This window comes from Excalfactoria chinensis, chromosome 10 (assembly GCF_039878825.1).
Source record: "Excalfactoria chinensis isolate bCotChi1 chromosome 10, bCotChi1.hap2, whole genome shotgun sequence".
Lineage (NCBI taxonomy): Eukaryota > Metazoa > Chordata > Aves > Galliformes > Phasianidae > Excalfactoria > Excalfactoria chinensis.
The window spans coordinates 6,989,496-7,003,236 of NC_092834.1; the positions used below are offsets into that span (position 1 = coordinate 6,989,496).

The 13,741-nt window shown below is 45.4% G+C and overlaps 1 protein-coding gene across 1 annotated transcript in view; it reads left to right on the plus strand.

The window, feature by feature from the left end:
• Window positions 1–354: 354 nt before the first annotated feature.
• Window positions 355–13,741, plus strand: part of ACAN (aggrecan) — a 42,460-nt gene continuing 29,073 nt past the window's right edge. The window contains exons 1-2 of the mRNA XM_072345540.1: window positions 355–428; window positions 531–786. The gene's annotated coding sequence lies outside the window, so the exon portion shown is untranslated. The remainder of the gene's footprint in view (window positions 429–530; window positions 787–13,741) is intronic.

Genomic DNA, 13,741 nt, shown 5'->3' on the forward strand with positions numbered 1-13,741 from the left:
CTGCAGAGATATTGACTGCATTGCAGACACGCATAATTTGCCCAGGTTCCTTAATTAGCTTCATCTTATTTTAGTTAGTTTGCATAAACCGTGCTCTCTTTTTATTGCATAAACTATTTCTTCTCTCTCAACCACTTGTGGTGCTCTGTGTAGTTTGCTTCCAAACCAGAGGGCTAAATTTAATCCCCCACTCCCCATTCAGCTTTCTCCATTTACAGTACTTTTTTTTTTCTTTTAGCAATGCCTTTTTTTTTTTTTTTCCTCCTTTTCTTTTCTTTTCTATTTTTTTTTCCCTCTTTCCAAGAGGCTGGGCTTCCTTTTCTGTCCTTAAGCCCTCCTATTTCCCCCTGCCCCCTGGATGCCTGCCTACCTTTACTCTAAAATCCAGAGGAGGATCCAATACACTTAGTGTGCCAGCTCTTCAAGAGGTATCTAAGGAGGCTGACAGGAGTTTGATGGTCTCTCTTGCAGCTAGTGGCAGCTAATGTGGTCTGAAACCCTCTCTCTCTTTTTTTGCCATTCACACACAGCACTTACTCTTTAAGCCTGCTGCTGCTGCCACTGCCTGAAAGGACCTGAAATACCACACAGGGAATTGTGATTTCTTCTGGGGAACTGGGAAAAAAAAAAAAAAGGCAGGAAAAGTCCTCTGGAGATAGCAAAGAAGACATACAGCAACAGCAAGAAGTGGCAAGCTCTTTCCGTCTTGAGCACCGAAAAACACCTACTTTCTCTGCCAGGTGTATGGGACTTAGATTCTCCGAGCACTGCACTGAACTGTTAAAGGTAAGGTGTTGCGTTTTCCTCTCTTTTCAGTGTTTTTTTTTTCTTAACTTTCCCACTTCTTTCCTCGTTGCTTTAAGTACGGCAGGCTCTGAGTGCTTTGGTTCTTGCCCTGAGCACAGAAACGTGCAAAAAGTTGTGCAGTGGCTGATGGCAAGTTTTATGCAGAGCTGCTCTCCTGCAAAGAGAGCCGCTGTCTGAGGAGCCAGCCTGAGTGATGGGACAGTGCTGACAGCAGTGCTGTGGGGTTCTCCCCAACCCTGCTGTGAGGCTATGGAATGGAGAGCCATCACTGAAGACAAGGGCTATGCACTGAGCTTTCAGTTTTCTTTGGGAAGGAAGGGAAAGCAAACCACGCGAGTTGAGAGCGTGCACCCTGTGCCACGAGTGGGGACAGCAGAGAGGGGACTGCCCCTCTTCTTGTCCCCCAAGCCTCTCTCTGAGCTCTCAGTGCATCGGGGTGATAGCTTACTGCTGCCTGTGGCATTTCTCATCTTGCTACTGAGCCAACCTGTTGCAAACATCCCGGAGGACTGTGATGCTTCTCCTGTTTATCGCTCTGATTGCTGTAATTGCATCATTATTGAGAACACAGAGGGTGGCTCAGAGGGAGGAGGAGAAGAAGGGATGGGATCTGGGAGATCTGACAGCGTAGCACGTGCATGCGGATGGCTGTGAGCGGTGCCCGGTGCTGGTGGACCTGCTGGGTGGCATTAAGAGCCCAGCTCTGGCTGTTACCTGCCCTCCTCCTGTGTGCTTTTAGCAGTGGTTTGCACGTTGCTGAGCTCTTCTGCTAGAGCAGGCAGAGCAAAAAGTTTCATCCTTTGGAGTCTGCATCAGAAATATCTCCTTTTAGCTCATTCACCATGTCTTAAGATTTTTCACTTGAACCCTGTGCTAAGTAGCAGCCTTCCCTCCGCACGTAGCGGAAAGCATGCGTTTTAACCCAAACTTTTGAGCCAAAAAAATGCACTTTTGAAAAGTTCTCCTACTTTTCTAAAATAACTTTGCCAGATGTGGAAAGGGAGGGAATATCCCATGACGAAACATTTGGGAAAGAGGAATTTCTTAGCATTCCTCACCAGTTTGCTTTTTGTCTACAGCCTCCAGAAAGAGGACATGGGTTGGGCAGAAGGGGCTGGGGATCGGGGACTGCATTGGGTGGGTTTTCAGACCTCACCAAGTAGAGCTGTTGGGAGTTTTGAAAGCTGAACTGTTTGTTTCTTTGCTGTGGTTCTTTTGGGTTTTATTTTCATGCTCACATGGTGAGTTAGAGGGAGATCTTTCCCCTCCGATATCTTTGGAGATGCTCTCAGAGCATGCAGGAGAGGCATCGCCTTTTGCCCTTGCTGGACCAGGGATGTTCTTATGATGTGCCCTCAGCAGTTCCATTTGTCTCTTGAGGAAAAACTCTACCTCTTCTGCTTGAACTCCTGTTTAACGTTTCCTATAATTGTAGACAAAACTGGGCTTTGACAGCAACATGAGGGCTGGAAGGCAGGTGGGCAAAGAGATCCCAGGAGATAGGAAATCAAGAGAGTGAAGGAGGCAGAGGGAAAGGAGATGAGGACAATAAAATTAATGCTCAACCAGTGGAGAAAATGGCAGCTTAGCGCTGTAAAACATAACCTGTATGGAGAGGAATATTAAGGGGTTCTTAAGTAGGAGGGGTTGGATGGTATCCCATAAAAGACAAATGAATGATTGTTAACTGTTGTTCAGTGCTATGGAGTCATCCATGTGTACAGTGACCAGAAGCCCCAGGGACTCAAAAACTCACTCCATTGCAGGTCTTTCCTCTGCTTTCTCTGCATTCACAAATGGCTCAGGTCTGGTGACCTCACTGCCTCCCCACACTGCCTTACACACAGCAAGGACTGGGCTGGTGGAGGTCCAGCTGCTGCCAGTTCAAAAATCAACAGGACCTTTCTTAGCTGCTTGAGACATCTTTTCCACCGCCATCCTCTGCCATCTCCCTGCTTTCCCCTTTTCCTTGCTGGCGGTGGGACGGCTACTCCACCGCAAGCCCAGCCTTCCCCAAACTGCATCCTCCTCCTCCTCCTGCTCCCCCCGGAGCCTCCACGTGTGAACAAGCCAGGCTGTGTGTGCTGCTCGCAGGCAGCTTCCCAGCAGCAGCAACAAAAGCCGTCTTCATCCCAGCTCTGGACCACATACGGAGCCAGAGAGCGACGGCTGCTCAGCGGCCCGCTGCATTCAGGGCTGTTTAAAGAGTGAAAGAGACAGCAAAGAGAGGGAGCTGTTATATATATATATATATATATTTAAAAAGAAAAAAAAAAAAAAGAAGAAAATTGAGCCCAGTGCAACAACGGAAACCTTAGAGTTTACTTTTAAAAACTCAGTGTTTCCTTGTGCGAGGGCCGAACAGCCCGGGCTGTGTGCGCAGCGGGGCTGCGGGCGCTGCTGTGTGCACAAGGCAAGGGTGTGTGCCATGCCCTGCACTGCTCTCAATGGGCTCACAGTGCCGAGCTCAAGAAGCTTTTTGTTGGCCCCATGAATAGGTGTGTGTGGGGGGGGAGGGATTTGTAATGTTCACCGTGCTGAATATTTTTTTTATTTTTTATTTATTTATTTTTTTGAGATGCTTCCCGGTGAGATTTTTCCTCTGAGTGCTTTACGACGGGCTTTCCCTTTTTTGTAATAGAAATTTCCACTTCTCACTTGCATGATATTCTCCCTTCCCCGTGTTTGCTCAGTACAGAGCAGGGAGCGGAAGGGTGGGTGGAATGATGAGAAAGGCCAGGAGCTGTGTGGGGTACTCTAAAATCATGGCATCGGTTGAGTTGGAAGGGACCCCTAAAGGCCAGCTGGACCAACTGCCCTGCACTGAACAGGGACACCTACAGCTGATCAGGTGCTCAGAGCCCCAACCAGCCAAACCTGGAGTGTCTGTAGGGATGGGGCACCCACCACCTTTCTGGGCAAACCGTGCCAGTGCCTCACTGCCCTCATTGTAAAGAACATTTTCCTTATATCCAAGCTACATCTCCCTTCTTTTAGTTTGAAACTATTTCTCTACTGCAACAGAGACCCTCCTAAAGACTCGGTCCTCCTCTTCCTTACAGCCACTTTTAGATGCTGAGAGGCCACCATAAGGTCTCCCCAGAGCTTTCTTTTCTCCAGGCTTAAGATCTCCAGCTCTTTCAGCCTCCATATAATTTAGCTGCTGAAATAGCCTCAGCAGACAAGCAGACTGCTTTTCTCAGCTTTTTCTTCCCCTGCTTTAGAAACCCAATCATCTGAGTAAGCTTAGACACATCACGGTTTCAGATGTGGCCACATTATGGGGACACAGTCCCATCATCACAGAAGGAGAAGTAAATGCAGGGACTTGGGTCATGCAGTGAAGTCCCAAAGCCATCAGTTCTCTGTTCCTGCCATGCAAGCCGTGGTGAAGCAGACCATGAGCCTTACCTTGGAGTGGAGGCCCATGACAGACACAGGTCGTGTGGAATTCGGGTTACAGGACATTTTGGGGAAGCACAACCTGTGCTGTTTGTCCTGTGCCTGTTGTTACAGGGATCCTTGCTGCAGGGAAGCAGTCAGGGCAGGGCAATGTTCCTGGCCAGGCAGAGCAGGCTGCACTCACAAGCTAGTCCTGAGTAAAGCCAGACATGCCCAATAAACCCCGCTTACATTAGCGGGAGGGTATGGAATGTAAATACTCATGCTTCAAGGCATAAGGCAACCACTAAATGCCGAGTGTGAAAAAGAAACTTCCTCCTCAGCACTTTCTTCCCTATTTTTTCGATGATGAGAACTTTGCTCTGATGTTGGCGATACAGATTTTGGCCAAGACAGGATGCTGGCCTGGACACACTGATGGTTTCAGCTAGGCTGGTAGTTTCCGTGGGCCTTTGGCTTCTAAAATGCCCTGATGGTGGGGAGAGGACTTGGATGTGTAATTAATTAGCAGTAGTGACAGTTACTGAAGGACAAAAGAAATTGTCTGTGTGGCCACAGGTATGACTTAGCAGAAATTTAAATAGGAATAATGTGACCAGAAGATGGTAGATATTCTTCAGGAGAAACTAAGAGTAAACAACCAGAAAACACCTCCTGATTCATGGACTGAAAGGGAAAAATCATGCAAAGAAAACACATAGGCCAGCAGCTGATAAACGGGTGTAAATGGTGGCATGTATCCCTTCCAGCTGGAGCTCTCATCCCCCATTCACACCTGTGCTGGATGAGCAGTGCCCAGCACTGAGCAACCTTAATGCACAGCTAAACCTGCTGCTCCTGCTGAGATCCTAGCAGGTCAGAGGTAAACCCCAAGCACAGCCCTGGAAATCCCCAATCACTGCAGCCTTTACACAGGGCAAGGCAGATTCAGCCCAGCTGGCACAAACTAATTGGGTTCAGAGGACTACTCTGGATTAGCAGTGCTGTGATACTCAGCCACAGACCCAAGTGTAATTAACGTGACATCATCTGTGCCTCAGATTCAAGGTCGAAATAATCACGTAGTTCACATATTGGAAATTACAGGATGGCTTTTGTATAAATGATTAACTGTCACTGTTACTTACCCCAGAAAAGTGTGGTGTTTGGTGTATAAATAATACCCTGTGCCTCTATGGTGCTCAGCTTCAAAGTAATACTTCAGTGCTGTACCATAATGAATACCCTCCCATTCTGTAATGACTGGTCTGCAAATGATGTCTTTTCCCCTGTTGTAAATTATACCATGCAGTTACTGCTGCTATTGCATCCCGTCTGGTTAGTAAATAATACTCTCTCCATATTATTGTATCTGGGGTTTAAATAATACCCTGTCCTCCCGCAATACTTGGCATCTTAGTGTCACCCTGATTCTGCACGGTACTTTGAAGATCAGAGAACATCCTTTTGCTGCTGAACAAATTGCAGCCTTCCTCTTCATTGTATTTGCCCTCTCAATATTACCCTGCTGTTTTCTATAGCACTTATTGTATGAATACTACCTTGGTGCCTTGTAGTAATTGATACGTAAGCGATGCCCTCAGACAGCAGGGTGCTTGGGTTGCCAATGCTGCTGAACACACCAGCAGGAGGGTGCAGTGTCTGAGACTACAGTGCATGTAGTGTGTACCCATTTCTTCTCCATAATTATTCCCATATCAGGCAATGATTGGCATGCATACATTCCTTCACACTTTTCTGTTTGGGGTAGGTAGGCTTGTGATTTTTAGGCACTGAGATCTCAGTGGCTGGGAAGTCAATCATAGAATCATTCTAATCGGAAGGGACCCTTATATGTCATGTAGTCCAATTCCTCTGCACTGAACAGGGACACCTACATCTCAATCAGGTGCTCAAGCCCGGTCCAGTCTGACCTTGAATGTTCTGGAGGATGGGGCATCCACCACTCATCTTTCACTTCAGTTCATCTTTAGTGCTGTGCTTTTAGTTCCCACTGTCATACCCAAAGTGAGTTACATTACAATTACCACTCCAACAAAGACAGCACTGAGTTCACTGTGGGCTGTAAAAACCTTCCTAAGAGGCAAGATAGGTTCTTGGGTGAGCTGGACTCTGACAGACACCACATTGCCAAGGCAAGGTACTTAGGTGGCAGCCAGCTCAGCATTACTTGCAGAAACTTTTTGAAGAACTAAGGGCTGGTAACCCTCAGTTGTCACCCATATTCTCTATTAGAAAAGTTATATTTTCCTATAGATATTCCATTTCAAAGAATTAGTAGTCTTCTGTCCTTCCTTGTGCTAGAGCTACCATGTGTTCTCCTTTAGCCAATGCAAGGCACGTGACTGAGATTGTAGGCAAAGATGCTTTGGCAAACACAAACCCTCCTTCAAGCATTTCCATCCACACAGTAAACCAGTGTACTTTGTGGATAAAACACTCATCCCATTCTCTCTTGGGTGCTCAGACCTCTGCTCACCTGTTTGTGTTGTTGTGCAGCGAGTGTTTGATAGCTTCAGGATCGCACTCTAGCATCAAAGACAAAAAGGCTGGATCTGCTTGTGCACAAAATGCTAACAGCTTTCTCATGCTTCAGTCTCAGAGTAATGCAGAAGCTTTTCTCATGCCTCCATCCTCTATACTGGGGAAACTGAAGATAACGAGACACAGTGGTTGTCTCTTCAAACCCAGTATAGTTTGTTACTGATTTCTTCTATACTCCAACTCTGCTGCAAGTGCACATACAGGTGACTGCTAGTCCTGTGGTGCTCTGTACCTCACTGATATCTCTCTTATCTGTGCTGTTAGTGTAATTAAACAATAATATTTGGGAATAGTGTCACTATCCCTCAGATAGCTGATTGGATTCATTTCTTTCATAAAATTATGTCCTTTTCCAGAAGCAGCTTTAGGGACTCAAGGCCACGTTTTGCAGAAGCAGCAAAGTGCCCAGAGACAAAGAGCAGCACTTCTGCAAATCCCATTAGGCTCCTCACTCATCCATTTATGTCTTTAAATTCTGAGATACGGTGGATGATTTGGCAGCTAATCAGACTTTTACTCAACAATTTGGACATTCCCAGAAATATTGTGGCAACTATTGGAGAGCGCAATGTAAGAATTTCATCTGTTGCTGTTTCGCCATGACTTACAATCAAGATCTTTCAAAGCTCAGTTCAGAAGTTACCTGCTAGTTTTGCTAATGACCAGTAGTGCGTGTTTCTTCTGCTCTCCAGAACACTTACATTTTTCACTGCCTTTTGCAACATCCCTGTGGTAGGAAATGTGTTGATCTGAGAGAGCAAGCATGGGGCATCCAACCCAAGGGGGGTGATCCAACATGACTTTGAACATCTTCAATTCTTCAGCAGCAAGTAGAGTTCTGGAAGCTCCAGTTGTTGGCTGGACAAGCTTGGGGTCTGCATGGACTGACCTTTCGGGGTCAGAACATATATAGCCATTGCCCCTCACCTTCCCATTATGCTTCCTTTTAGTCACAGCTTGAAGCAGGCTTGTATTTTCCAGAATGCTAGTCTTAAATGCTAGAGAATATTTTTGTTATGAAACTCAGCAGCTAGTCTTACTCGACATGACTCCCATTGCTTGCCTTATGCAAATGGTATGGATTGACGAGCGCTAATGCCACGACGCCTTTTCTGTCACAGCTATGGAACTGCCACAGTCTGCAGCCTGTTTGGTGTCAGTGCCAAATGTTATGCATGATTAGATCCAGTTCTCATACTGTGTAAGTGTGTAAGAGCCAAGCAGGATTTTCCTTGCTGTGTTGTCAAATGGAATTAATTCTTCTGTCTGAAAACCAAGCAAAGTGGTAGGGATTGGGACTTCCTCTCAAGCCCTCTCCCTGCTGTCTATTTGTTTCAAGCAGTTATATGTCTAGACTAGGCTTTAAAACCAGAACCCCAGTTTGATGTCACAAACCTCAGGATTAAATGGCCACGTTTCTCTTAAGTCCAGTGGAAACTGAATCCATCCACCAGATAATTTATCTACCCATCTTGCTGGAAAAATTGGAAGAAAGCTTGTTTAAGATAGATCGTAATCATTACTTTTCTCTGAATTGGTTTTTTACACCAATACTATAAAGCAAGTTTAACTTTTTTTGCCATTTCTCTTGATAGTGGACTGTGCTTGGGGTCAAAATACTGGTGTAACGTGCTCTTCCATCTGTGTCTGAGCCTGTTTGCTGGCCTGAAACACTCTGTTAGGCAGTTATTTCCCCCACAAGGGGATCTGTGTTGGTGCCTTTCGTTTCCCCCAAGATGTGGGTACTGTTGGTTTCAAACTGTCCCACATACCTCTGGAGAGACAGCATTTTCTGTTGCCTTTACAGAATGCTTCACCAAATGGTGGGCGACGTTTTGGCTCTCCTCTCAACCACATCTCATACGCAGGAATTTATTTGCCTCTCAGAAAACTTTGTATTCCCATTTAATTGCTGTTCTGGTTTCCTCCATACCTCGCTTTCTCTTTCTAAAGGGATGATGTATGGCCTTTGTCTAGCAAACTAGATTTGGACTTAACAGCATTGTCTCTCCGGATGTCTGTGGCTTGTGTTAAGGTTAAATGTCTTTCTGCAGCTTACACCTCACAGAATGATTCTATATTTCATGTTAGAACCTTGTTTTTATTCAGGATTCCCGTGGTCTCCCCAGATTCACATTTGTGCTCCGTAGGCTTGGTCAGCAGCATATTTTCTAGTTCACAAGATTATTAGGCAGGATCTGCTGTCTCTCTGTGAAGGGCTTAATTCAGTGGAGCCCTGAGGTCTGAGTTGTAATGAAAAGATTATTGATACGCATTCACTGACCCCAGCCTGCAACTAATTTTGGAGAAGCCAGTTGTCTCCATTTTACCCTCTCTTTCCATGCCATGTCATGGTGGTTACTTCCGAAGTAACACTATTCCATCGCCCATTAAGGCATTGTGTGTGTGTGTTGAGAGAGTGAGTTTTCTGTCTGCACAACATACGTTCAAGTCAAAGAGTCTGGCTGTTAAAAAAGAGCAATGTTTCTATTCTTCAGGCTAATTTCACCATGTGTTCAAAGGGAACAGGCCATTCGTTGTGGCCAGTTATTTGAAAGATGCTGAAATCTCCCTCAGCAAAAAAAGAAACCCCAAAACAGTTTGATCTGTTTCTAGACTGAACATTAAGTCTCATAGGACTAAAAATTAATCTTTTTATATTTGCTGCTTATTTCAGCAGCTGCTTTTTGAAGAGCTTTCTTGGAGTGGTTTCAAACTGTCCCCACATGGGAATCTTGGACAGGGAACTGAAGCCCACTGCTCATTATTCCCTCCCCTTTGCTGAGGGTCCCCTTTTCTGCTGGGTGGATGAATGCATCACCCAGAGACTCACATGCACCTTCCTGAAGAGTCAGGACAATTTCACTTTTCCATCACCTTGCACCTTCCCTTCCAACTGCCCGTCAGCTTCACGAGGCAGGACATAAGCCTTATGATATCTCTGATAGATGGACCAGGCAACACTGCTCAGCTGGGAACTATTTTCCTCTTATCCTTTTTTCTCTTCTTTTGTTTTCCACCATACACTTTGGCTTGGTTCAAAAGCATTACTGATATAGAAAAACAAAAACAAAAACCAAGAGAAAGATTTATTTTCTGCCTGGATCCCCAGTTTCTTTCTGTCCCCAAAGCACAGAGCTGGCTGAACCAAAGGCAGGAGTTATTGTTTGGATAAAGTGATTTGACAAGGGAATGGTGCTGAGCAGGACTGCACCTAGCAAAGAGAGCTGAGCATCCCTCAGTGTTCCCAATGCGGTGAAATCCCTTTGGAATGATGGGACAGGGCAGATAGCTCCATTCCCCAAAAGGAATGGAGCAATAAACAGAGCCCTAATTGACTCAGCCAGGTGAATTGAGTTAAACACACACTGTATGTCTTGGCTGGGAGGGAAGAGGACACTGCATGCCAGAACAGCCTCCTGGTATGTGAAAGGTTTGAGCATACAGAAAAGGAAGGAACTGTATGGGGATGGAGGGCAACTAGGTGCCGTGAGATGGCATCAGCTAGGTACTAGATCAATAGAAAGGGGGAAAAAAACTGGATTAAGAGACAGAACAGGGAGATTTGAACAGATTTTCAACATACTTGTAGGAAACCCCAGGTAATGCTTGGGAGGGATGATCTATATAACATTGCAGGTATTTTGGTTTGGTGATGCTGCTCTTGTCAAAAGACCTCTTTCCTGTGCTACAGAAATAAGAAACTTGATATAAAAGCTGACATTTCTAGCTTGGAGAGATGTGTGAGTAGCTGGGGCCAGCATTAGCAGAAGCACCAAACTCTTCCTGACCACTCTTTACATTCTGAATGTGAAGTCTGTGGTCTCTGTACCATTCATCAGCTGGAAGGCAAACAGGTTCAGTGCCTCCAGATCTAACGCTCAGAGTGAAAACCTGCTCCAACATTTTGGTAAAGCCTCTTCAGCACAGAAAGAGGTGTGTAAGATCCTTCAATATCAGCAGCAAAATCCATGGTTGCACTGTGGTTAGGGGCTCCTGTTGGTGTTGGAATGGGTATCTGAAGTCTTTGGTGTAAGCTGGTGATTAGAGGCTAGTGAATAAAAGAGGGAGGGTTCCTTCTCTCCTGGCAGACTCTCTGCTTACCTGCACAAGGAATACGCACTTTAAGGAGTCACAAAGAGTTGGAGCAGCTGGAAACAGTAAAATACAAATCTCTTCCTTCTCCCTTGGAAATGAGACAGATCTGCTGAGGAGGAAGAGGGTGTTTTGTGTAAAATATATATATATATATAATAACCTGGAGTTCTGGAGGAAAAAATAATTGCTAAAAGATTGCTAGATTTCAGATCTTACAGATTATTTATGGCAAGTAGCAATGTTTTCTTGGACCACTGGTGGGAGGACTCTCCCCTTCCCAGCCAGTAAGCAGAAAGGCCCTGGCCCTCTACCACGCCATTTGCCCTTTTGTCTCCTAGATCACCTTGAAGAGAGGAACAAGTCAAGATTCCACCTTCCTAGCAAAACTAAACCGTGCATGTCTTGAATTTATGAGACAGGAAATCTATTTGGGAAGAAAGCTAGATCTGAAACAGCCTCATTTAAGTAAATCTAAGCACAGTGTTTACACAATGTCTGGAATTAATGCAGAGAAAACTTTCAGGTGCCAACTTTGGAAAGAGAAAGTGGGGAGCAAAAAGAGGCCAAAACTGAGCCTGTCATGAAGCTAGAAGCTCTTCCTCCTCATTGGATAGGAGGTTGTTTTTTTCCACTGTCAAGAACCAACAGTATGTAATACATTGTAAAGCAAAGACTAGATAGGAAGTGATTGCCCTCTTACCACCTTTGTGTCCATGGGGTGATGATGTGAGGGTGGTTGGTGTTACCAGCTGTGTGTGCTTATAGCATGGATGGCTTCAGCAAAAGTCATGATGTTCTGCAGAACATTAAAAGGAGGTATCTTAGGCGAGAGGTAATGGCAGCCTTTGTATCCTACATGTGGTGTATATTCACATGAAGGGATGTTAATACAAGCCAAGGCTATGCTTGTATTAACTATGCACAGTATCACAGTGATACCAACCAGAAATGTGATCACACTCCTTGTCATTAGTGTGACTCGAAATGCAGTTATTGCAGATTGGTTATATATTGGTTATATACCAGCTTCAGGATGTCTCTTCTAGTCCTGCCCAGTGCCTCATTAAGTGAATTTTCACACCACATTTCCAGGGCAATTTTAGGTAGCAGAGTATTAACAGATATCAGACTTGGACAGTAACTAGTGAAGCCAGTGAAGAGCATGAGGCTTATGTGTTTGTGCCTATGGCTTCTGTACTGAAACATGATCTCACAGGCACAAGAGAAGTTTCAGCCTACTCACAAGACAAGTAAAAAGGCTGTACAAGCGAATGCATGTGCACTGTTCATACTCTCCAGCAAAGCAATGGGCCATCCCCTAGATGAAGCAAGTAGCTGCTGTCCACCAGCTGAGCTTTACTTCTCCTTTTCTGTCTCTCATCAGCTGCAGAGGACAAGCGTGCTTGTTTAGCACTCATGTCAGGAAAATGTTGTCATTGAAGAGCCTGTTCTCAGCTTCCTTGGGACATGGCCACCTTCACACGTGACACACTGGGAGGTTCTGTTGTCCTGGGTGCTTTCTTTTGTGTTTTGGTCGTTTTATTCCATGTGCCTAAAAGAGAATTGCTCAAGGCTAATGGCAGGTCCACAAAGCACCTGCAGGTTGTTACTTACTTCCTCTGGGTTATAATGGTTTACACACCTCTTGCTTCCCATAAGTAAATAAATAAAAGTGTCTGGGTGACAGTCACTTCCACAGATGACATCTCTAGGAGGAAAGAGATTTCCAAGTTCCTTTTTTACTTTGTGGATTACATTCGTCCTTGCATGAGGAGGGTTATAATCATCCTCTCTTCTCTAAAAGTTAGACATCAAGTTGGAATGGTGCTCCAGGCTCTGCTACCTGAAATGACTGAGCCACTCTATGAAGGTTCTCAGCCAAGACATCTGTTTCTTCTGGACTAGTGAGGGTTTTGAGTAGGAGCTTCAGTGAGCCTCAAAGGCTCATTGTTCCCTTGAATCTAGATGCTCGAAGTGCTGTTTAATGCGGCTCTTGTTCCATATTGAGCAGACAGAGCTGTGGCAGTTCTACCTTAGTGCTGATGCTGTACCTTGCAAGAGAGAGTCCAGCTGTTGTCTCACCACAGCGGACATGTCTGCCCTTTCAGGGTCAGGAAAATTGCCAGTGTGTGTTGCAAGTGACAGCCAGCTCTGTTTTTTCTGTGAGAGCTGGTTGTTTTTGGGTGGCCGATGGCATGGGGCTTATGCCATTCTGGAGCAGAAGGCCCAGATGTTCAGCTTCCTTCTGATGGGAGAAATGCTGCTGAAATTAATGGTGATGTAGTGTAAAACCAGTATGAATTAGGGGAGAATGAGAGCCGTTCTGTGGTAGTTACCAGAAGAGAGAGAAATGCTTACAAAGCTTTGTGTGTTCAGCTGAACGTTAGTTCCAGGCTGTATGCCTGAGCCTGGGTAGATAACTAGATCTAGCATTCAACTGTCCAGGTTTTACTAAGATTTCCTTTGGATCTTACTTGCTGAAGGCTTGTCTGCACATCCTTGGGTATTTTGCCTCTTCCTGTAGTATAAGTGCAATGCAATTAAATAAACAGCCAAATTATAACAGGCTGGAGATCTTACAGAAGGAGAAGCCGGTAACGACACTGAGAAAGAATAACACAGAACCCAAATCTGTTTTCTGCCTTGTGCACGAAGCACACCTCTCTGCTGTCGGTTTGTCATCCCCTGTAGCAATCCAAGCAGCCAGTGCTGCAGAACTGTTGGCATGAAGGATTCCATCCCTTGATGACACAATATCAGAGCAGTTCTGCCACGTGGCTTTCTGATTGGGGGGGAAAAAAGAGGTTATTGTTCCAGGGATAGTTTCAGAAACAGAGCAGGCAGGAGCAGCATCCAGGCTGCTCTGTGCATAAAGACCTTACTCTCAGAA